This window comes from Rhinolophus hipposideros (assembly GCF_964194185.1).
Source record: "Rhinolophus hipposideros genome assembly, chromosome: 7".
Lineage (NCBI taxonomy): Eukaryota > Metazoa > Chordata > Mammalia > Chiroptera > Rhinolophidae > Rhinolophus > Rhinolophus hipposideros.
Genome location: NC_138053.1, coordinates 51,330 through 75,070, shown reverse-complemented (window position 1 = coordinate 75,070; position 23,741 = coordinate 51,330).

The window sequence follows — 23,741 nt, the reverse complement described above, 5'->3', positions numbered from 1 at the left end:
GATCCTGGGCGGGGCTCAGACCCCACCGGCACTCCGCAGACACTGGAGGCCTGCCCCGGGGTCCCACGGTGACTGCCCACCCCCCCGGGCTCTACATCCTTAACGGAGCCCATCCCCGGGTGTGACCGTCCACCGGTGGAGGATCTGTCGCTTCAACACTGCCCCCATGCGTCGGTCCCATTCCGTGACACAGCCTGTGCGTCCCTCCTTGCTCCCCCCCCCACTCCCAACCACTGTCTCTCTGGCTTCTGTCACCGCCAGGGAAGTGGCAGAAGCCCCGAGGAACCACGGGTGGCCCGAAGGGGCCTCACTGCGGGCAAAGAGTAACCCGCTGCCCACGCCCGCGGCATCCTGAGGAGGCGGGGAGCAGGCGGGAGGCGTGGTGCTGCTGGAGCCGGCCGGCGGGGAGCGGCTCGCAGCCGGCGCGGCCCAACAACCTGGCGCGCGCTCACCACGCAGGCCGGGCGGCTGCTCTTGGGGCGCCGGGAGCACCGTCCCAGCGTCTACAACCATACCACCCTGCACGCGCCCTATCTCGTCTGATCTCGGAAGCTAAGCAGGGTCGGGCCTGGTTAGTACTTGGATGGGAGAACCCCTGGGAATACCGGGTGCTCTAGGCTTTGGCCCGCCACTCCTTTTGCGGCCGCCATGACCCTGGACCCTCTGCAGCCGCCAACCCCGCCACAGGACCCCTGGCCAGCCGGGCTGGGCGGGGTGGGGGTGGTGGGTAGTGGGAGTTTGGGGTCCTGGCCGCCGCCGAGACCAACAGCCTCGCAGACCCGGCCTCACGCCAGGTGCCTGAGCCAGGTCTGCCCTTCTATAGCCTCTTTTTTCCCCCGCAAGCGCAAGCGGTCAACCCGCAGACCTTCGCCTCGCCCACTACCCAGCCCCCAAAGTCCAAGCACAGGGCTGCCTGCCGGCGCCGGCCTCCAAACTGCCTCGGGCGGCTTTCTCCTGCCAAGGCATTGCGGCTCCTTGGCCCCTCGGTGTCCTTGGCACAGGGGTGACCGTCCCACTGCCTGAACCCGGCCTGGAGACAGAGGGACTGGTTGTCCCAGGAAAGTAAGCCGAGGGGACGCCCAGCCGCCCCACCCCACCGGGAGCCTCCGTCTCCACTGGCAGGCACCGCGGCCCATCCCCCAGCGCCCTTCGTTCTCCCAGGGGAGCCCTACGCGCTCGGTTCCCGCCGGCCGGCCACGGCGGCCCCTGGCGCACAGACACAAAAGAGCCCGGCCAAAGCAGCGGAGGGAGGGTTCGCCACACCTGCACGTGCGCGGCCCTCTCCCGGGGCCTCCAGGAGAGACCACCACAGGGGAAAAGCAGGCAGGCAGGCAGGCACACAACCCACAGGAGTAGGGTGCCTGGGCTTGAGCCTCTCCTCCCGCGTGCGGGACCCCGGGCGGGGCTCGGACCCAACCGGCACTCCGCAGACACTGGAGGCCTGCCCCGGGGTCCCAAGGTGACTGCCCACCCCCTTGGGCTCTACCTCCTTAACGGAGCCCAGCCCTGGGAGCGACCGTCCGCTGGTGGAGGAGCTGTCGCTTCAACACTGCCCCCGTGCGTCGGTCCCAATCCGTGACACAGCCTGTGCGTCCCTCCTTGCTCCCCACCCCCACTCCCAACCGCTGTCTCTCTGGCTTCTGTCACCGCCAGGGAAGTGGCAGAGGCCCCGTGGAGCCACGGGTGGCCCGAAGGGGCCTCACTGCGGGCAAAGAGTAACCCGCTGCCCACGCCCGCGAAGTCCTGAGGAGGCGGGGAGCAGGCGGGAGGCGCGGCGCTGCTGGAGCCGGCTGGCAGGGAGAGGCTCGCCGCTGGCGCGGCCCAACAAACTGGCGCGGCCCAACAACCTGGCGCGCGCTCACCACGCAGGCCGGGCGGCTGCTCTTGGGGCGCCCGGAGCCCGGTCCCAGCGTCTAAGGCCATACCACCCTGCACGCGCCAGATCTCGTCTGACCTCGGAAGTTAAGCAGGGTCGGGCCTGGTTAGTACTTGGATGGGAGAACCCCTGGGAATACCGGGAGCTCTAGGCTTTGGCCCGCCACTCCTTTTGCGGCCGCCATGCCCCTGAACTCTCTGCAGCCGACAACCCCGCAACAGGACCCCTGTCCAGCCGGGCTGGGCGGGGTGGGGGGGTGGGTAGTGGGAGGATGGGGTCAGGGCCGCCGCCGAGACCTATAGCCTCGCAGTCCCGGCCTAACGCCAGGCGCCTGGGCCAGGTCTGCCCCCCACAGCCCCTTCTATAGCATCTATTTTCCCCGCAAGCGCAAGCGGTCAACCCGCAGACCTTCGCCGCGCCCACTACCCCGCCCCCAAAGCCCAAGCCCAGGGCTGCCTGCAGGCGCAGGCCTCCAAACTGCCTCGGGCGGCTTTCTCCTGCCAAAACAGTGCGGCTCCTTGGCACCTCGGTGTCCTTGGCACAGGGGTGACCGTCCCACTGCCTGCACCTGGGCCCGGAGACAGAGGGACCGGTTGTCCCAGGACAGTAAGCCGAGGGGACGCCCAGCCGCCCCAAACCACCGGAGGCCTCCGTCTCCGCCGGCAGGCACCGTGGCCCCTCCCCCAGCGCCCTTCCTTCTCCCAGGAGAGCCCTGCGCGCTCGGTTCCCGCCGGCCGGCCGCTCCGGCCCCCGGCGCACAGCCATAAAAGAGGCCAACCAAAGCAGCGGAGGGAGGGAGCGCCACACCTGCACGCGCGCGGCCCTCTCCCCGTGCCTGCAGGAGAGACCACCACACGGGAAATGCACCAGGCAGGCAGGCACAAAACCCACAGGATAGGGTGCCTGGGCTTGAGCCTCTCCTCTTGCGTGCGGGACCCCGGGCGGGGCTCAGACCCCACCGGCACTCCGCAGACAGTGGAGGCCTGCCCCGGGGTCCCACGGTGACTGCCCACCCCCCGGGCTCTACATCCTTAACGGAGCCCAGCCCCCGGAGCGACCGTCTGCAGGTGGAGGAGCTGTCTCTTCAACACTGCCCCCGTGCGTCGGTCACATTCCGTGACACAGCCTGTGCGTCCCTCCTTGCTCCCCCCCACTCCCAACCGCTGTCTCTCTGGCTTCTGTCACCGCCAGGGAAGTGGCAGAGGCCCCGTGGAGCCACGGGTGGCCCGAAGGGGCCTCACTGCGGGCAAAGAGTAACCCGCTGCCCACGCCCGCGGCGTCCGGAGGAGGTGGGGAGCAGGCGGGAGGCGCGGCAGTGCTAAAGCCAGCAGGAGGGGAGAGGCTCGCCGCTGGCGCGGCCCAACAAACTGGCGCGCGCTCACCACGCAGGCCGGGCGGCTGCTCTTGGGGCGCCCGGAGCCCGGTCCCAGCGTCTAAGGCCATACCACCCTACACGCGCCAGATCTCGTCTGATCTCAGAAGCTAAGCAGGGTCGGGCCTGGTTAGTACTTGGATGGGAGAACCCTTGGGAATGCCGGGTGCTCTAGGCTTTGGCCCGCCACTCCTTTTGCGGCCGCCATGACCTTGGACCCTCTGCAGCCGCCAACCCCGCCACAGGACCCCTGGCCAGCCGGGCTGGGCGGGGTGGGGGTGGTGGGTAGTGGGAGTTTGGGGTCCTGGCCGCCGCCAAGACCTACAGCCTCGCAGACCCGGCCTCACGCCAGGCGCCTGGGCCAGGTCTGCCCTTCTATAGCCTCTTTTTTCCCCCGCAAGCGCAAGCGGTCAACCCGCAGACCTTCGCCGCGCCCACTACCCAGCCCCCAAAGTCCAAGCACAGGGCTGCCTGCCGGCGCCGGCCTCCAAACTGCCTCGGGCGGCTTTCTCCTGCCAAGGCATTGCGGCTCCTTGGCCCCTCGGTGTCCTTGGCACAGGGGTGACCGTCCCACTGCCTGAACCCGGCCTGGAGACAGAGGGACTGGTTGTCCCAGGAAAGTAAGCCGAGGGGACGCCCAGCCGCCCCACCCCACCGGAGGCCTCCGTCTCCTCCGGCAGGCACCGCGGCCCCTCCCCCAGCGCCCTTCCTTCTCCCAGGAGTGCCCAGCGCGCTCGGTTACTGCAGGCCGGCCGCGGCGGCCCCCGGCGCACAGCCACAAAAGAGCCCGGCCAAAGCAGCAGAGGGAGGGAGCGCCACACCTGCACGCGCGCGGCCCTCTCCCGGGCCTCCAGGAGAGACCACCACACGGGAAAAGCAGGCAGGCAGGCAGGCACACAACCCACAGTAGTAGGGTGCCTGGGCCTGAGCCTCTCCTCCCGCGTGCGGGACCCCGGGCGAGACTCGGACCCCACCGGCACTCCGCAGACACTGGAGGCCTGCCCCGGGGTCCCACGGTGACTGCCCACCCTCCGGGCTCTACATCCTTAACGGAGCCCAGCCCCGGGCGCGACCGTCCGCCAGTGGAGGAGCTGTCGCTTCAACACTGCCCCCGTGCGTCGGTCCCATTCCGTGACACAGCCTGTGCGTCCCTCCTTGCTCCGCCCCCACTCCCAACCACTGTCTCTCTGGCTTCTGTCACCCCAGGGAAGTGGCAGAGGCCCCGTGGAGCCACGGGTGGCCCGAAGGGGCCTCACTGCGGGCAAAGAGTAACCCGCTGCCCCCGCCCGCGGCGTCCTGAGGAGGCGGGGAGCAGGCGGGAGGCGCGGCGCTGCTGGAGACGACCGGCAGGGAGAGGCTCGCCGCCGGCGCGGCTCAACAACCTGGCGCGCGCTCACCACGCAGGCCGGGCAACTGCTCTGGGGGCGCTGGGAGCTTGGTCCCAGCGTCTATGGCCATACCACCCTGCACGCGCCAGATCTCGTCTGACCTCGGTAGCTAAGCAGGATCGGGCCTGGTTAGAACTTGGATGGGAGAACCCCTGGGAATACCGGGTGCTCTACGCTTTGGCCCGTACTCCTTTTGCGGCCGCCATGCCCCTGGACCCTCTGCAGCCGCCAACCCCGCCACAGGACCCCTGGCCAGCCGGGCTGGGCGGGGTGGGGGTGGTGGGTAGTGGGAGGGTGGGTTCCTGGCCGCCACCGAGACCTACAGCCTCGCAGACCCGGCCTCACGCCAGGCGCCTGGAACAGGTCTGCCCCCCACAGCCCCTTCTATAGCCTCTTTTTTTTCCGCAAGCGCAAGCGGTCAACCCGCAGACATTCGCCGTGCCACTACCCCGCCCCCAAAGCCCAAGTCCAGGGCTGCCTGCCGGCGCAGGCCTCCAAACGGCCTCGGGCGGCTTTCTCCTGCCAAGGCAGTGCGGCTCCTTGGCACCTCGGGGTCCTTGGCACAGGGGTGACCGTCCCACTGCCTGCACCCGGGACCGGACACAGAGGGACTGGTTGTCCCAGGACAGCAAGCCGAGTGGACGCCCAGCCGCCCCACGCCACCGGAAGCCTCCGTCTCCACCGGCAGGCACCGCGGCCCCTCCCCCAGCGCCCTTCCTTCTCCCAGGTGAGCCCTGCGCGCTCGGTTTCCGCCGGTCGGCCATGGCGGCCCCCGGCGCACAGCCACAAAAGAGCCCGGCCAAAGCAGCGGAGGGAGGGAGCGCCACACCTGCACGCGCGCGGCCCTCTCCCCGGGCCTGCAGGAGAGACCACCACACGGGAAATGCACCAGGCAGGCAGGCACAAAACCCACAAAATAGGGTGCCTGGGCTTGAGCCTCTCCTCTTGCGTGCGGGACCCCGGGCGGGGCTCAGACCCCACCGGCACTCCGCAGACACTGGAGGCCTGCCCCGGGGTCCCACGGTGACTGCCCACCCCCCCGGGCTCTACATCCTTAACGGAGCCCATCCCCGGGTGTGACCGTCCACCGGTGGAGGATCTGTCGCTTCAACACTGCCCCCATGCGTCGGTCCCATTCCGTGACACAGCCTGTGCGTCCCTCCTTGCTCCCCCCCCCACTCCCAACCACTGTCTCTCTGGCTTCTGTCACCGCCAGGGAAGTGGCAGAAGCCCCGAGGAACCACGGGTGGCCCGAAGGGGCCTCACTGCGGGCAAAGAGTAACCCGCTGCCCACGCCCGCGGCATCCTGAGGAGGCGGGGAGCAGGCGGGAGGCGCGGCGCTGCTGGAGCCGGCTGGCAGGGAGAGGCTCGCCGCCGGCGCGGCCCAACAACCTGGCGCGCGCTCACTACGCAGGCCGGGCGGCTGCTCTTGGGGCGCCCGGAGCCCGGTCCCAGCGTCTAAGGCCATACCACCCTGCACGCGCCAGATCTCGTCTGACCTCGGAAGTTAAGCAGGGTCGGGCCTGGTTAGTACTTGGATGGAAGACCCCCTGGGAATACCGGGTGCTCTAGGCTTTGGCCCGCCACTCCTTTTGCGGCCGCCATGCCCCTGAACTCTCTGCAGCCGACAACCCCGCAACAGGACCCCTGTCCAGCCGGGCTGGGCGGGGTGGGGGGGTGGGTAGTGGGAGGATGGGGTCAGGGCCGCCGCCGAGACCTATAGCCTCGCAGTCCCGGCCTAACGCCAGGCGCCTGGGCCAGGTCTGCCCCCCACAGCCCCTTCTATAGCATCTATTTTCCCCGCAAGCGCAAGCGGTCAACCCGCAGACCTTCGCCGCGCCCACTACCCCGCCCCCAAAGCCCAAGCCCAGGGCTGCCTGCAGGCGCAGGCCTCCAAACGGCCTCGGGCGGCTTTCTCCTGCCAAAACAGTGCGGCTCCTTGGCACCTCGGTGTCCTTGGCACAGGGGTGACCGTCCCACTGCCTGCACCCGGCCTGGAGACAGAGGGACTGGTTGTCCCAGGACAGTAAGCCAAGGGGACACCCAGCCGCCCCACCCCACCGGAGGCCTCCGTCTCCGCTGGCAGGCACCGCAGCCCCTCCCCCAGCGCCCTTCCTTCTCCCAGGAGTGCCCAGCGCGCTCGGTTACTGCAGGCCGGCCGCGGCGGCCCCCGGCGCACAGCCACAAAAGAGCCCGGCCAAAGCAGCAGAGGGAGGGAGCGCCACACCTGCACGCGCGCGGCCCTCTCCCGGGCCTCCAGGAGAGACCACCACACGGGAAAAGCAGGCAGGCAGGCAGGCACACAACCCACAGTAGTAGGGTGCCTGGGCCTGAGCCTCTCCTACCGCGTGCGGGACCCCGGGCGAGACTCGGACCCCACCGGCACTCCGCAGACACTGGAGGCCTGCCCCGGGGTCCCACGGTGACTGCCCACCCCCCGGGCTCTACATCCTTAAGGGAGCCCAGCCCCGGGCGCGACCGTCCGCCGGTGGAGGAGCTGTCGCTTCAACACTGCCCCCGTGCGTCGGTCCCATTCCGTGACACAGCCTGTGCGTCCCTCCTTGCTCCGCCCCCACTCCCAACCACTGTCTCTCTGGCTTCTGTCACCCCAGGGAAGTGGCAGAGGCCCCGTGGAGCCACGGGTGGCCCGAAGGGGCCTCACTGCAGGCAAAGAGTAACCCGCTGCCCCCGCCCGCGTCGTCCTGAGGAGGCGGGGAGCAGGCGGGAGGCGCGGCGCTGCTGGAGACGACCGGCAGGGAGAGGCTCGCCGCCGGCGCGGCTCAACAACCTGGCGCGCGCTCACCACGCAGGCCGGGCAACTGCTCTGGGGGCGCTGGGAGCTTGGTCCCAGCGTCTATGGCCATACCACCCTGCACGCGCCCGATCTCGTCTGACCTCGGTAGCTAAGCAGGGTCGGGCCTGGTTAGAACTTGGATGGGAGAACCCCTGGGAATACCGGGTGCTCTACGCTTTGGCCCGCCACTCCTTTTGCGGCCGCCATGCCCCTGGACCCTCTGCAGCCGCCAACCCCGCCACAGGACCCTTGGCCAGCCGGGCTGGGCGGGGTGGGGGTGGTGGGTAGTGGGAGGGTGGGTTCTTGGCCGCCACCGAGACCTACAGCCTCGCAGACACGGCCTCACGCCAGGCGCCTGGAACAGGTCTGCCCCCCACAGCCCCTTCTATAGCCTCTTTTTTTTTCCGCAAGCGCAAGCGGTCAACCCGCAGACATTCGCCGTGCCACTACCCCGCCCCCAAAGCCCAAGTCCAGGGCTGCCTGCCGGCGCAGGCCTCCAAACGGCCTCGGGCGGCTTTCTCCTGCCAAGGCAGTGAGGCTCCTTGGCACCTCGGGGTCCTTGGCACAGGGGTGACCGTCCCACTGCCTGCACCCGGGACCGGACACAGAGGGACTGGTTGTCCCAGGACAGCAAGCCGAGTGGACGCCCAGCCGCCCCACCCCACCGGAAGCCTCCGTCTCCACCGGCAGGCACCGCGGCCCCTCCCCCAGCGCCCTTCCTTCTCCCAGGTGAGCCCTGCGCGCTCGGTTCCCGCCGGTCGGCCATGGCGGCCCCCGACGCACAGCCACAAAAGAGCCCGGCCAAAGCAGCGGAGGGAGGGAGCGCCACACCTGCACGCGCGCGGCCCTCTCCCCGGGCCTCCAGGAGAGACCACCACAGGGGAAAAGCAGGCAGGCAGGCAGGCACACAACCCACAGGAGTAGGGTGCCTGGGCCTGAGCCTCTCCTCCCGCGTGCGGGATCCTGGGCGGGGCTCAGACCCCACCGGCACTCCGCAGACACTGGAGGCCTGCCCCGGGGTCCCACGGTGACTGCCCACCCCCTTGGGCTCTACCTCCTTAACGGAGCCCAGCCCTGGGAGCGACCTTCCGCTGGTGGAGGAGCTGTCGCTTCAACACTGCCCCCGTGCGTCGGTCCCAATCCGTGACACAGCCTGTGCGTCCCTCCTTGCACCCCACCCCCACTCCCAACCGCTGTCTCTCTGGCTTCTGTCACCGCCAGGGAAGTGGCAGAGGCCCCGTGGAGCCACGGGTGGCCCGAAGGGGCCTAACTGCGGGCAAAGAGTAACCCGCTGCCCACGCCCGCGAAGTCCTGAGGAGGCGGTGAGCAGGCGGGAGGCGCGGCGCTGCTGGAGCCGGCTGGCAGGGAGAGGCTCGCCGCCGGCGCGGCCCAACAACCTGGCGCGCGCTCACTACGCAGGCCGGGCGGCTGCTCTTGGGGCGCCCGGAGCCCGGTCCCAGCGTCTAAGGCCATACCACCCTGCACGCGCCAGATCTCGTCTGACCTCGGAAGTTAAGCAGGGTCGGGCCTGGTTAGTACTTGGATGGAAGACCCCCTGGGAATACCGGGTGCTCTAGGCTTTGGCCCGCCACTCCTTTTGCGGCCGCCATGCCCCTGAACTCTCTGCAGCCGACAACCCCGCAACAGGACCCCTGTCCAGCCGGGCTGGGCGGGGTGGGGGGGTGGGTAGTGGGAGGATGGGGTCAGGGCCGCCGCCGAGACCTATAGCCTCGCAGTCCCGGCCTAACGCCAGGCGCCTGGGCCAGGTCTGCCCCCCACAGCCCCTTCTATAGCATCTATTTTCCCCGCAAGCGCAAGCGGTCAACCCTCAGACCTTCGCCGCGCCCACTACCCCGCCCCCAAAGCCCAAGCCCAGGGCTGCCTGCAGGCGCAGGCCTCCAAACGGCCTCGGGCGGCTTTCTCCTGCCAAAACAGTGCGGCTCCTTGGCACCTCGGTGTCCTTGGCACAGGGGTGACCGTCCCACTGCCTGCACCCGGCCTGGAGACAGAGGGACTGGTTGTCCCAGGACAGTAAGCCAAGGGGACACCCAGCCGCCCCACCCCACCGGAGGCCTCCGTCTCCGCTGGCAGGCACCGCAGCCCCTCCCCCAGCGCCCTTCCTTCTCCCAGGAGTGCCCAGCGCGCTCGGTTACTGCAGGCCGGCCGCGGCGGCCCCCGGCGCACAGCCACAAAAGAGCCCGGCCAAAGCAGCAGAGGGAGGGAGCGCCACACCTGCACGCGCGCGGCCCTCTCCCGGGCCTCCAGGAGAGACCACCACAGGGGAAAAGCAGGCAGGCAGACAGGCACACAACCCACAGTAGTAGGGTGCCTGGGCCTGAGCCTCTCCTCCCGCGTGCGGGACCCCGGGCGAGACTCGGACCCCACCGGCACTCCGCAGACACTGGAGGCCTGCCCCGGGGTCCCACGGTGACTGCCCACCCCCCGGGCTCTACATCCTTAACGGAGCCCAGCCCCGGGCGCGACCGTCCGCCGGTGGAGGAGCTGTCGCTTCAACACTGCCCCCGTGCGTCGGTCCCATTCCGTGACACAGCCTGTGCGTCCCTCCTTGCTCCGCCCCCACTCCCAACCACTGTCTCTCTGGCTTCTGTCACCCCAGGGAAGTGGCAGAGGCCCCGTGGAGCCACGGGTGGCCCGAAGGGGCCTCACTGCAGGCAAAGAGTAACCCGCTGCCCCCGCCCGCGGCGTCCTGAGGAGGCGGGGAGCAGGCGGGAGGCGCGGCGCTGCTGGAGACGACCGGCAGGGAGAGGCTCGCCGCCGGCGCGGCTCAACAACCTGGCGCGCGCTCACCACGCAGGCCGGGCAACTGCTCTGGGGGCGCTGGGAGCTTGGTCCCAGCGTCTATGGCCATACCACCCTGCACGCGCCCGATCTCGTCTGACCTCGGTAGCTAAGCAGGGTCGGGCCTGGTTAGAACTTGGATGGGAGAACCCCTGGGAATACCGGGTGCTCTACGCTTTGGCCCGCCACTCCTTTTGCGGCCGCCATGCCCCTGGACCCTCTGCAGCCGCCAACCCCGCCACAGGACCCTTGGCCAGCCGGGCTGGGCGGGGTGGGGGTGGTGGGTAGTGGGAGGGTGGGTTCCTGGCCGCCACCGAGACCTACAGCCTCGCAGACACGGCCTCACGCCAGGCGCCTGGAACAGGTCTGCCCCCCACAGCCCCTTCTATAGCCTCTTTTTTTTCCGCAAGCGCAAGCGGTCAACCCGCAGACATTCGCCGTGCCACTACCCCGCCCCCAAAGCCCAAGTCCAGGGCTGCCTGCCGGCGCAGGCCTCCAAACGGCCTCGGGCGGCTTTCTCCTGCCAAGGCAGTGAGGCTCCTTGGCACCTCGGGGTCCTTGGCACAGGGGTGACCGTCCCACTGCCTGCACCCGGGACCGGACACAGAGGGACTGGTTGTCCCAGGACAGCAAGCCGAGTGGACGCCCAGCCGCCCCACCCCACCGGAAGCCTCCGTCTCCACCGGCAGGCACCGCGGCCCCTCCCCCAGCGCCCTTCCTTCTCCCAGGTGAGCCCTGCGCGCTCGGTTCCCGCCGGTCGGCCATGGCGGCCCCCGGCGCACAGCCACAAAAGAGCCCGGCCAAAGCAGCGGAGGGAGGGAGCGCCACACCTGCAATCGCGCGGCCCTCTCCCCGGGCCTGCAGGAGAGACCACCACACGGGAAATGCACCAGGCAGGCAGGCACAAAACCCACAGGATAGGGTGCCTGGGCTTGAGCCTCTCCTCTTGCGTGCGGGACCCCGGGCGGGGCTCAGACCCCACCGGCACTCCGCAGACACTGGAGGCCTGCCCCGGGGTCCCACGGTGACTGCCCACCCCCCCGGGCTCTACATCCTTAACGGAGCCCATCCCCGGGTGTGACCGTCCACCGGTGGAGGATCTGTCGCTTCAACACTGTCCCCATGCGTCGGTCCCATTCCGTGACACAGCCTGTGTGTCCCTCCTTGCTCCCCCCCCCACTCCCAACCACTGTCTCTCTGGCTTCTGTCACCGCCAGGGAAGTGGCAGAAGCCCCGAGGAACCACGGGTGGCCCGAAGGGGCCTCACTGCGGGCAAAGAGTAACCCGCTGCCCACGCCCGCGGCATCCTGAGGAGGCGGGGAGCAGGCGGGAGGCGTGGTGCTGCTGGAGCCGGCCGGCGGGGAGCGGCTCGCAGCCGGCGCGGCCCAACAACCTGGCGCGCGCTCACCACGCAGGCCGGGCGGCTGCTCTTGGGGCGCCCGGAGCCCGGTCCCAGCGTCTAAGGCCATACCACCCTACACGCGCCAGATCTCGTCTGATCTCAGAAGCTAAGCAGGGTCGGGCCTGGTTAGTACTTGGATGGGAGAACCCTTGGGAATGCCGGGTGCTCTAGGCTTTGGCCCGCCACTCCTTTTGCGGCCGCCATGACCCTGGACCCTCTGCAGCCGCCAACCCCGCCACAGGACCCCTGGCCAGCCGGGCTGGGCGGGGTGGGGGTGGTGGGTAGTGGGAGTTTGGGGTCCTGGCCGCCGCCAAGACCTACAGCCTCGCAGACCCGGCCTCACGCCAGGCGCCTGGGCCAGGTCTGCCCTTCTATAGACTCTTTTTTCCCCCGCAAGCGCAAGCGGTCAACCCGCAGACCTTCGCCGCGCCCACTACCCAGCCCCCAAAGTCCAAGCACAGGGCTGCCTGCCGGCGCCGGCCTCCAAACTGCCTCGGGCGGCTTTCTCCTGCCAAGGCATTGCGGCTCCTTGGCCCCTCGTTGTCCTTGGCACAGGGGTGACCGTCCCACTGCCTGAACCCGGCCTGGAGACAGAGGGACTGGTTGTCCCAGGAAAGTAAGCCGAGGGGACGCCCAGCCGCCCCACCCCACCGGGAGCCTCCGTCTCCACTGGCAGGCACCGCGGCCCATCCCCCAGCGCCCTTCGTTCTCCCAGGGGAGCCCTACGCGCTCGGTTCCCGCCGGCCGGCCACGGCGGCCCCTGGCGCACAGACACAAAAGAGCCCGGCCAAAGCAGCGGAGGGAGAGATCGCCACACCTGCACGTGCGCGGCCCTCTCCCGGGGCCTCCAGGAGAGACCACCACAGGGGAAAAGCAGGCAGGCAGGCAGGCCCAAAACCCACAGGAGTAGGGTGCCTGGGCTTGAGCCTCTCCTCCCGCGTGCGGGACCCCGGGCGGGGCTCGGACCCAACCGGCACTCCGCAGACACTGGAGGCCTGCCCCGGGGTCCCAAGGTGACTGCCCACCCCCTTGGGCTCTACCTCCTTAACGGAGCCCAGCCCTGGGAGCGACCGTCCGCTGGTGGAGGAGCGGTCGCTTCAACACTGCCCCCGTGCGTCGGTCCCAATCCGTGACACAGCCTGTGCGTCCCTCCTTGCTCCCCACCCCCACTCCCAACCGCTGTCTCTCTGGCTTCTGTCACCGCCAGGGAAGTGGCAGAGGCCCCGTGGAGCCACGGGTGGCCCGAAGGGGCCTCACTGCGGGCAAAGAGTAACCCGCTGCCCACGCCCGCGGCGTCCGGAGGAGGCGGGGAGCAGGCGGGAGGCGCGGCGGTGCTAAAGCCGGCAGGAGGGGAGAGGCTCGCCGCTGGCGCGGCCCAACAAACTGGCGCGGCCCAACAACCTGGCGCGCGCTCACCACGCAGGCCGGGCGGCTGCTCTTGGGGCACCCGGAGCCCGGTCCCAGCGTCTAAGGCCATACCACCCTGCACGCGCCAGATCTCGTCTGACCTCGGAAGTTAAGCAGGGTCGGGCCTGGTTAGTACTTGGATGGGAGAACCCCTGGGAATACCGGGAGCTCTAGGCTTTGGCCCGCCACTCCTTTTGCGGCCGCCATGCCCCTGAACTCTCTGCAGCCGACAACCCCGCAACAGGACCCCTGTCCAGCCGGGCTGGGCGGGGTGGGGGGGTGGGTAGTGGGAGGATGGGGTCAGGGCCGCCGCCGAGACCTATAGCCTCGCAGTCCCGGCCTAACGCCAGGCGCCTGGGCCAGGTCTGCCCCCCACAGCCCCTTCTATAGCATCTATTTTCCCCGCAAGCGCAAGCGGTCAACCCGCAGACCTTCGCCGCGCCCACTACCCCTCCCCCAAAGCCCAAGCCCAGGGCTGCCTGCAGGCGCAGGCCTCCAAACGGCCTCGGGCGGCTTTCTCCTGCCAAAACAGTGCGGCTCCTTGGCACCTCGGTGTCCTTGGCACAGGGGTGACCGTCCCACTGCCTGCACCCGGCCTGGAGACAGAGGGACTGGTTGTCCCAGGACAGTAAGCCAAGGGGACACCCAGCCGCCCCACCCCACCGGAGGCCTCCGTCTCCGCTGGCAGGCACCGCAGCCCCTCCCCCAGCGCCCTTCCTTCTCCCAGGAGTGCCCAGCGCGCTCGGTTACTGCAGGCCGGCCGCGGCGGCCCCCGGCGCACAGCCACAAAAGAGCCCGGCCAAAGCAGCAGAGGGAGGGAGCGCCACACCTGCACGCGCGCGGCCCTCTCCCGGGCCTCCAGGAGAGACCACCACAGGGGAAAAGCAGGCAGGCAGGCAGGCACACAACCCACAGTAGTAGGGTGCCTGGGCCTGAGCCTCTCCTCCCTCGTGCGGGACCCCGGGCGAGACTCGGACCCCACCGGCACTCCGCAGACACTGGAGGCCTGCCCCGGGGTCCCACGGTGACTGCCCACCCCCCGGGCTCTACATCCTTAACGGAGCCCAGCCCCGGGCGCGACCGTCCGCCGGTGGAGGAGCTGTCGCTTCAACACTGCCCCCGTGCGTCGGTCCCATTCCGTGACACAGCCTGTGCGTCCCTCCTTGCTCCGCCCCCACTCCCAACCACTGTCTCTCTGGCTTCTGTCACCCCAGGGAAGTGGCAGAGGCCCCGTGGAGCCACGGGTGGCCCGAAGGGGCCTCACTGCAGGCAAAGAGTAACCCGCTGCCCCCGCCCGCGGCGTCCTGAGGAGGCGGGGAGCAGGCGGGAGGCGCGGCGCTGCTGGAGACGACCGGCAGGGAGAGGCTCGCCGCCGGCGCGGCTCAACAACCTGGCGCGCGCTCACCACGCAGGCCGGGCAACTGCTCTGGGGGCGCTGGGAGCTTGGTCCCAGCGTCTATGGCCATACCACCCTGCACGCGCCCGATCTCGTCTGACCTCGGTAGCTAAGCAGGGTCGGGCCTGGTTAGAACTTGGATGGGAGAACCCCTGGGAATACCGGGTGCTCTACGCTTTGGCCCACCACTCCTTTTGCGGCCGCCATGCCCCTGGACCCTCTGCAGCCGCCAACCCCGCCACAGGACCCCTGGCCAGCCGGGCTGGGCGGGGTGGGGGTGGTGGGTAGTGGGAGGGTGGGTTCCTGGCCGCCACCGAGACCTACAGCCTCGCAGACCCGGCCTCACGCCAGGCGCCTGGAACAGGTCTGCCCCCCACAGCCTTTTCTATAGCCTCTTTTTTTTCCGCAAGCGCAAGCGGTCAACCCGCAGACATTCGCCGTGCCACTACCCCGCCCCCAAAGCCCAAGTCCAGGGCTGCCTGCCGGCGCAGGCCTCCAAACGGCCTCGGGCGGCTTTCTCCTGCCAAGGCAGTGAGGCTCCTTGGCACCTCGGGGTCCTTGGCACAGGGGTGACCGTCCCACTGCCTGCACCCGGGACCGGACACAGAGGGACTGGTTGTCCCAGGACAGCAAGCCGAGTGGACGCCCAGCCGCCCCACCCCACCGGAAGCCTCCGTCTCCACCGGCAGGCACCGCGGCCCCTACCCCAGCGCCCTTCCTTCTCCCAGGTGAGCCCTGCGCGCTCGGTACCCGCCGGTCGGCCATGGCGGCCCCCGGCGCACAGCCACAAAAGAGCCCGGCCAAAGCAGCGGAGGGAGGGAGCGCCACACCTGCACGCGCGCGGCCCTCTCCCCGGGCCTCTAGGAGAGACCACCACAGGGGAAAAGCAGGCAGGCAGGCAGGCACACAACCCACAGGAGTAGGGTGCCTGGGCCTGAGCCTCTCCTCCCGCGTGCGGGACCCCGGGCGAGACTCGGACCCCACCGGCACTCCGCAGACACTGGAGGCCTGCCCCGGGGTCCCACGGTGACTGCCCACCCCCTCGGGCTCTACATCCTTAACGGAGCCCATCCCCGGGTGTGACCGTCCACCGGTGGAGGATCTGTCGCTTCAACACTGCCCCCATGCGTCGGTCCCATTCCGTGACACAGCCTGTGCGTCCCTCCTTGCTCCCCCCCCCACTCCCAACCACTGTCTCTCTGGCTTCTGTCACCGCCAGGGAAGTGGCAGAAGCCCCGAGGAACCACGGGTGGCCCGAAGGGGCCTCACTGCGGGCAAAGAGTAACCCGCTGCCCACGCCCGCGGCATCCTGAGGAGGCGGGGAGCAGGCGGGAGGCGTGGTGCTGCTGGAGCCGGCCGGCGGGGAGCGGCTCGCAGCCGGCGCGGCCCAACAACCTGGCGCGCGCTCACCACGCAGGCCGGGCGGCTGCTCTTGGGGCGCCGGGAGCACGGTCCCAGCGTCTACAACCATATTACCCTGCACGCGCCCGATCTCGTCTGATCTCGGAAGCTAAGCAGGGTCGGGCCTGGTTAGTACTTGGATGGGAGAACCCCTGGGAATACCGGGTGCTCTAGGCTTTGGCCCGCCACTCCTTTTGCGGCCGCCATGTCCTGGACCCTCTGCAGCCGCCAACCCCGCCACAGGAACCCTGGCCAGCCGGGCTGGGCGGGGTGGGGGTGGTGGGTAGTGGGAGGGTGGGGTCCTGGCCGCCGCCGAGACCTACAGCCTCGCAGACCCGGCCTCACGCCAGGCGCCTGGGCCAGGTCTGCCCTTCTATAGCCTCTTTTTTCCCCGCAAGCGCAAGCGGTCAACCCGCAGACCTTCGGCGCGCCCACTACCCCGCCCCCAAAGCCCAAGCTCAGGGCTGCCTGCCGGAGCAGGCCTCCAAACGTTTTCGGGCGGCTTTCTCCTGCCAAGGCAGTGCGGCTCCTTGGCACCTCGGTGTCCTTGGCACAGGGGTGACCGTCCCACTGCCTGCACCCGGGCCCGGAGACAGAGGGACCGGTTGTCCCAGGACAGTAAGCCGAGGGGACGCCCAGCCGCCCCACCCCACCGGAGGCCTCCGTCTACGCCGGCAGGGACCGCGGCCCCTCCCCCAGCGCCCTTCGTTCTCCCAGGAGAGCCCTGCGCGCTCGGTTCCCGCCGGCCGGCCGCTGCGGCCCCCGGCGCACAGCCACAAAAGAGCCCGGCCAAAGCAGCGGAGGGAGGGAGCGCCACACCTGCACGCGCGCGGCCCTCTCCCCGGGCCTGCAGGAGAGACCACCACACGGGAAATGCACCAGGCAGGCAGGCACACAACCCACAGGAGTAGGGTGCCTGGGCTTGAGCCTCTCCTCCCGCGTGCGGGACCCCGGGCGGGGCTCAGACCCCACCGGCACTCCGCAGACACTGGAGGCCTGCTTCGGGGTCCAAAGGTGACTGCCCACCCCCCGGGCTCTACATCCTTAACGGAGCCCAGCCCTGGGAGCGACCGTCCACTGGTGGAGGAGCTGTCTCTTCAACACTGCCCCCGTGCGTCGGTCACATTCCGTGACACAGCCTGTGCGTCCCTCCTTGCTCCCCCCCCCCACTCCCAACCGCTGTCTCTCTGGCTTCTGTCACCGCCAGGGAAGTGGCAGAGGCCCCGTGGAGCCACGGGTTGCCCGAAGGGGCCTCACTGCGGGCAAAGAGTAACCCGCTGCCCACGCCCGCGGCGTCCGGAGGAGGCGGGGAGCAGGTGGGAGGCGCGGCGGTGCTAAAGCCGGCAGGAGGGGAGAGGCTCGCCGCTGGCGTGGCCCAACAAACTGGCGCGGCCCAACAACCTGGCGCGCGCTCACCACGCAGGCCGGGCGGCTGCTCTTGGGGCGCCCGGAGCCCGGTCCCAGCGTCTAAGGCCATACCACCCTGCACGCGCCAGATCTCGTCTGACCTCGGAAGTTAAGCAGGGTCGGGCCTGGTTAGTACTTGGATGGGAGAACCCCTGGGAATACCGGGAGCTCTAGGCTTTGGCCCGCCACTCCTTTTGCGGCCGCCATGCCCCTGAACTCTCTGCAGCCGACAACCCCGCAACAGGACCCCTGTCCAGCCGGGCTGGGCGGGGTGGGGGGGTGGGTAGTGGGAGGATGGGGTCAGGGCCGCCGCCGAGACCTATAGCCTCGCAGTCCCGGCCTAACGCCAGGCGCCTGGGCCAGGTCTGCCCCCCACAGCCCCTTCTATAGCATCTATTTTCCCCGCAAGCGCAAGCGGTCAACCCGCAGACCTTCGCCGCGCCAACTACCCCGCCCCCAAAGCCCAAGCCCAGGGCTGCCTGCAGGCGCAGGCCTCCAAACGGCCTCGGGCGGCTTTCTCCTGCCAAAACAGTGCGGCTCCTTGGCACCTCGGTGTCCTTGGCACAGGGGTGACCGTCCCACTGCCTGCACCCGGCCTGGAGACAGAGGGACTGGTTGTCCCAGGACAGTAAGCCAAGGGGACACCCAGCCGCCCCACCCCACCGGAGGCCTCCGTCTCCGCTGGCAGGCACCGCAGCCCCTCCCCCAGCGCCCTTCCTTCTCCCAGGAGTGCCCAGCGCGCTCGGTTACTGCAGGCCGGCCGCGGCGGCCCCCGGCGCACAGCCACAAAAGAGCCCGGCCAAAGCAGCAGAGGGAGGGAGCTCCACACCTGCACGCGCGCGGCCCTCTCCCGGGCCTCCAGGAGAGACCACCACACGGGAAAAGCAGGCAGGCAGGCAGGCACACAACCCACAGTAGTAGGGTGCCTGGGCCTGAGCCTCTCCTCCCGCGTGCGGGACCCCGGGCGAGACTCGGACCCCACCGGCACTCCGCAGACACTGGAGGCCTGCCCCGGGGTCCCACGGTGACTGCCCACCCCCCGGGCTCTACATCCTTAACGGAGCCCAGCCCCGGGCGCGACCGTCCGCCGGTGGAGGAGCTGTCGCTTCAACACTGCCCCCGTGCGTCGGTCCCATTCCGTGACACAGCCTGTGCGTCCCTCCTTGCTCCGCCCCCACTCCCAACCACTGTCTCTCTGGCTTCTGTCACCCCAGGGAAGTGGCAGAGGCCCCGTGGAGCCACGGGTGGCCCGAAGGGGCCTCACTGCAGGCAAAGAGTAACCCGCTGCCCCCGCCCGCGGCGTCCTGAGGAGGCGGGGAGCAGGCGGGAGGCGCGGCGCTGCTGGAGACGACCGGCAGGGAGAGGCTCGCCGCCGGCGCGGCTCAACAACCTGGCGCGCGCTCACCACGCAGGCCGGGCAACTGCTCTGGGGGCGCTGGGAGCTTGGTCCCAGCGTCTATGGCCATACCACCCTGCACGCGCCCGATCTCGTCTGACCTCGGTAGCTAAGCAGGGTCGGGCCTGGTTAGAACTTGGATGGGAGAACCCCTGGGAATACCGGGTGCTCTACGCTTTGGCCCGCCACTCCTTTTGCGGCCGCCATGCCCCTGGACCCTCTGCAGCCGCCAACCCCGCCACAGGACCCTTGGCCAGCCGGGCTGGGCGGGGTGGGGGTGGTGGGTAGTGGGAGGGTGGGTTCCTGGCCGCCACCGAGACCTACAGCCTCGCAGACACGGCCTCACGCCAGGCGCCTGGAACAGGTCTGCCCCCCACAGCCCCTTCTATAGCCTCTTTTTTTTCCGCAAGCGCAAGCGGTCAACCCGCAGACATTCGCCGTGCCACTACCCCGCCCCCAAAGCCCAAGTCCAGGGCTGCCTGCCGGCGCAGGCCTCCAAACGGCCTCGGGCGGCTTTCTCCTGCCAAGGCAGTGAGGCTCCTTGGCACCTCGGGGTCCTTGGCACAGGGGTGACCGTCCCACTGCCTGCACCCGGGACCGGACACAGAGGGACTGGTTGTCCCAGGACAGCAAGCCGAGTGGACGCCCAGCCGCCCCACCCCACCGGAAGCCTCCGTCTCCACCGGCAGGCACCGCGGCCCCTCCCCCAGCGCCCTTCCTTCTCCCAGGTGAGCCCTGCGCGCTCGGTTCCCGCCGGTCGGCCATGGCGGCCCCCGACGCACAGCCACAAAAGAGCCCGGCCAAAGCAGCGGAGGGAGGGAGCGCCACACCTGCACGCGCGCGGCCCTCTCCCCGGGCCTCCAGGAGAGACCACCACAGGGGAAAAGCAGGCAGGCAGGCAGGCACACAACCCACAGGAGTAGGGTGCCTGGGCCTGAGCCTCTCCTCCCGCGTGCGGGATCCTGGGCGGGGCTCAGACCCCACCGGCACTCCGCAGACACTGGAGGCCTGCCCCGGGGTCCCAAGGTGACTGCCCACCCCCTTGGGCTCTACCTCCTTAACGGAGCCCAGCCCTGGGAGCGACCTTCCGCTGGTGGAGGAGCTGTCGCTTCAACACTGCCCCCGTGCGTCGGTCCCAATCCGTGACACAGCCTGTGCGTCCCTCCTTGCTCCCCACCCCCACTCCCAACCGCTGTCTCTCTGGCTTCTGTCACCGCCAGGGAAGTGGCAGAGGCCCCGTGGAGCCACGGGTGGCCCGAAGGGGCCTAACTGCGGGCAAAGAGTAACCCGCTGCCCACGCCCGCGAAGTCCTGAGGAGGCGGGGAGCAGGCGGGAGGCGCGGCGCTGCTGGAGCCGGCTGGCAGGGAGAGGCTCGCCGCCGGCGCGGCCCAACAACCTGGCGCGCGCTCACTACGCAGGCCGGGCGGCTGCTCTTGGGGCGCCCGGAGCCCGGTCCCAGCGTCTAAGGCCATACCACCCTGCACGCGCCAGATCTCGTCTGACCTCGGAAGTTAAGCAGGGTCGGGCCTGGTTAGTACTTGGATGGAAGACCCCCTGGGAATACCGGGTGCTCTAGGCTTTGGCCCGCCACTCCTTTTGCGGCCGCCATGCCCCTGAACTCTCTGCAGCCGACAACCCCGCAACAGGACCCCTGTCCAGCCGGGCTGGGCGGGGTGGGGGGGTGGGTAGTGGGAGGATGGGGTCAGGGCCGCCGCCGAGACCTATAGCCTCGCAGTCCCGGCCTAACGCCAGGCGCCTGGGCCAGGTCTGCCCCCCACAGCCCCTTCTATAGCATCTATTTTCCCCGCAAGCGCAAGCGGTCAACCCGCAGACCTTCGCCGCGCCCACTACCCCGCCCCCAAAGCCCAAGCCCAGGGCTGCCTGCAGGCGCAGGCCTCCAAACGGCCTCGGGCGGCTTTCTCCTGCCAAAACAGTGCGGCTCCTTGGCACCTCGGTGTCCTTGGCACAGGGGTGACCGTCCCACTGCCTGCACCCGGCCTGGAGACAGAGGGACTGGTTGTCCCAGGACAGTAAGCCAAGGGGACACCCAGCCGCCCCACCCCACCGGAGGCCTCCGTCTCCGCTGGCAGGCACCGCAGCCCCTCCCCCAGCGCCCTTCCTTCTCCCAGGAGTGCCCAGCGCGCTCGGTTACTGCAGGCCGGCCGCGGCGGCCCCCGGCGCACAGCCACAAAAGAGCCCGGCCAAAGCAGCAGAGGGAGGGAGCGCCACACCTGCACGCGCGCGGCCCTCTCCCGGGCCTCCAGGAGAGACCACCACAGGGGAAAAGCAGGCAGGCAGGCAGGCACACAACCCACAGTAGTAGGGTGCCTGGGCCTGAGCCTCTCCTCCCGCGTGCGGGACCCCGGGCGAGACTCGGACCCCACCGGCACCCCGCAGACACTGGAGGCCTGCCCCGGGGTCCCACGGTGACTGCCCACCCCCCGGGCTCTACATCCTTAACGGAGCCCAGCCCCGGGCGCGACCGTCCGCCGGTGGAGGATCTGTCGCTTCAACACTGCCCCCGTGCGTCGGTCCCATTCCGTGACACAGCCTGTGCGTCCCTCCTTGCTCCGCCCCCACTCCCAACCACTGTCTCTCTGGCTTCTGTCACCCCAGGGAAGTGGCAGAGGCCCCGTGGAGCCACGGGTGGCCCGAAGGGGCCTCACTGCGGGCAAAGAGTAACCCGCTGCCCACGCCCGCGAAGTCCTGAGGAGGCGGGGAGCAGGCGGGAGGCGCGGCGCTGCTGGAGCCGGCTGGCAGGGAGAGGCTCGCCGCCGGCGCGGCTCAACAACCTGGCGCGCGCTCACCACGCAGGCCGGGCAACTGCTCTGGGGGCGCTGGGAGCTTGGTCCCAGCGTCTATGGCCATACCACCCTGCACGCGCCCGATCTCGTCTGACCTCGGTAGCTAAGCAGGGTCGGGCCTGGTTAGAACTTGGATGGGAGAACCCCTGGGAATACCGGGTGCTCTACGCTTTGGCCCGCCACTCCTTTTGCGGCCGCCATGCCCCTGGACCCTCTGCAGCCGCCAACCCCGCCACAGGACCCTTGGCCAGCCGGGCTGGGCGGGGTGGGGGTGGTGGGTAGTGGGAGGGTGGGTTCCTGGCCGCCACCGAGACCTACAGCCTCGCAGACACGGCCTCACGCCAGGCGCCTGGAACAGGTCTGCCCCCCACAGCCCCTTCTATAGCCTCTTTTTTTTCCGCAAGCGCAAGCGGTCAACCCGCAGACATTCGCCGTGCCACTACCCCGCCCCCAAAGCCCAAGTCCAGGGCTGCCTGCCGGCGCAGGCCTCCAAACGGCCTCGGGCGGCTTTCTCCTGCCAAGGCAGTGAGGCTCCTTGGCACCTCGGGGTCCTTGGCACAGGGGTGACCGTCCCACTGCCTGCACCCGGGACCGGACACAGAGGGACTGGTTGTCCCAGGACAGCAAGCCGAGTGGACGCCCAGCCGCCCCACCCCACCGGAAGCCTCCGTCTCCACCGGCAGGCACCGCGGCCCCTCCCCCAGCGCCCTTCCTTCTCCCAGGTGAGCCCTGCGCGCTCGGTTCCCGCCGGTCGGCCATGGCGGCCCCCGACGCACAGCCACAAAAGAGCCCGGCCAAAGCAGCGGAGGGAGGGAGCGCCACACCTGCACGCGCGCGGCCCTCTCCCCGGGCCTCCAGGAGAGACCACCACAGGGGAAAAGCAGGCAGGCAGGCAGGCACACAACCCACAGGAGTAGGGTGCCTGGGCCTGAGCCTCTCCTCCCGCGTGCGGGATCCTGGGCGGGGCTCAGACCCCACCGGCACTCCGCAGACACTGGAGGCCTGCCCCGGGGTCCCAAGGTGACTGCCCACCCCCTTGGGCTCTACCTCCTTAACGGAGCCCAGCCCTGGGAGCGACCTTCCGCTGGTGGAGGAGCTGTCGCTTCAACACTGCCCCCGTGCGTCGGTCCCAATCCGTGACACAGCCTGTGCGTCCCTCCTTGCTCCCCACCCCCACTCCCAACCGCTGTCTCTCTGGCTTCTGTCACCGCCAGGGAAGTGGCAGAGGCCCCGTGGAGCCACGGGTGGCCCGAAGGGGCCTAACTGCGGGCAAAGAGTAACCCGCTGCCCACGCCCGCGAAGTCCTGAGGAGGCGGGGAGCAGGCGGGAGGCGCGGCGCTGCTGGAGCCGGCTGGCAGGGAGAGGCTCGCCGCCGGCGCGGCCCAACAACCTGGCGCGCGCTCACTACGCAGGCCGGGCGGCTGCTCTTGGGGCGCCCGGAGCCCGGTCCCAGCGTCTAAGGCCATACCACCCTGCACGCGCCAGATCTCGTCTGACCTCGGAAGTTAAGCAGGGTCGGGCCTGGTTAGTACTTGGATGGAAGACCCCCTGGGAATACCGGGTGCTCTAGGCTTTGGCCCGCCACTCCTTTTGCGGCCGCCATGCCCCTGAACTCTCTGCAGCCGACAACCCCGCAACAGGACCCCTGTCCAGCCGGGCTGGGCGGGGTGGGGGGGTGGGTAGTGGGAGGATGGGGTCAGGGCCGCCGCCGAGACCTATAGCCTCGCAGTCCCGGCCTAACGCCAGGCGCCTGGGCCAGGTCTGCCCCCCACAGCCCCTTCTATAGCATCTATTTTCCCCGCAAGCGCAAGCGGTCAACCCGCAGACCTTCGCCGCGCCCACTACCCCGCCCCCAAAGCCCAAGCCCAGGGCTGCCTGCAGGCGCAGGCCTCCAAACGGCCTCGGGCGGCTTTCTCCTGCCAAAACAGTGCGGCTCCTTGGCACCTCGGTGTCCTTGGCACAGGGGTGACCGTCCCACTGCCTGCACCCGGCCTGGAGACAGAGGGACTGGTTGTCCCAGGACAGTAAGCCAAGGGGACACCCAGCCGCCCCACCCCACCGGAGGCCTCCGTCTCCGCTGGCAGGCACCGCAGCCCCTCCCCCAGCGCCCTTCCTTCTCCCAGGAGTGCCCAGCGCGCTCGGTTACTGCAGGCCGGCCGCGGCGGCCCCCGGCGCACAGCCACAAAAGAGCCCGGCCAAAGCAGCAGAGGGAGGGAGCGCCACACCTGCACGCGCGCGGCCCTCTCCCGGGCCTCCAGGAGAGACCACCACAGGGGAAAAGCAGGCAGGCAGGCAGGCA